The following is a 1108-nucleotide window of genomic DNA, read 5'->3' on the forward strand; positions in this document are numbered from 1 at the left end:
TGCATGTAAATGCACACCTTTCTTGCGTTTAGCACAAGGACACACACACACACACACACACACACACACAATACTGTGCAATTCTGAGCTTTAAAGTGATAAATATTGAGGCGAGAGAAGTCTTGATGGATCCACTGCTGGAGCGAACAGGACAGACCAGTGAAGGGGAAATGGATACATGACAGAAAGCTGGTGATCTGAGACATGAGAGGCAGTGGTCAGGACTAGACAGAAATCAATACGAGAACAGCGGCCATTTAAGACTGCCAGAGAAAGACATTGGATTTGCATTATTCATGCAAAGACAATTGTTTAATCCATTTTAGGGGCGTAATTATATCTAATTGTGCTGTGGACAGAGCAAAGCTGAAACGAATGGCTGTAGGTTTATTGAGCTATGCTTGAAGTGTAAACACTGTAAAATTGAATTTTGAAAGAGTATGTTTGTCTTGTTTTCCAGTAAAAACGTCTACACATCCTTAAAACTAAATAAATTGACCTGAAAATCAAATATGCACAAGACACAAGAGGCTTGTTTTCCAAGAATGTATCAACATTCTGTATAAATGCATTTTGTTTCCTAGTTCTTCTGCCGGGGAAAAAGACAAATTACAGGTGAATTTATCTTGTCTCTAGGATGTTTAGATATCGATTCAGATGTGCTTTTTTACAGCGAATATAGAAATAGCTGAGAAAACATTTATACTAGATTAATGGCTTGGGTTTGATATGTAATAATTCTTCACAATCTTTGTATTTGCACTATGTTGCCACTGTTCTATTTTAATTTCAAACCCTGTCAACCTATAACCTCCCTTGTCAATGCAATCTGGTCACGTGACTCTCCTGCAGGTGAACTCTGACCCCTCTGTGCAGGTCAGTGCTTTTAAATTGGTTCCACGTCACCTGTCATAGTGCTACTGTCAGAAACCTGTGAGCAGATGGTAGGATAAGATACAGTAAACAGTCTCAATAAAAAAATCTCTCATAATCAGGTTTCAAAATGCATACCGGTAAGCATGTGAGTTCTGTAAATACATGACAATTCAACATCATGTTGTTCCAAATTATGTTTCCACACAAAGAAAGTGGATGAAAATAACAATCT

Source organism: Leuciscus leuciscus (genome assembly GCF_965113295.1).
Source record: "Leuciscus leuciscus genome assembly, chromosome: 13".
Taxonomy (NCBI): Eukaryota; Metazoa; Chordata; class Actinopteri; order Cypriniformes; family Leuciscidae; genus Leuciscus; species Leuciscus leuciscus.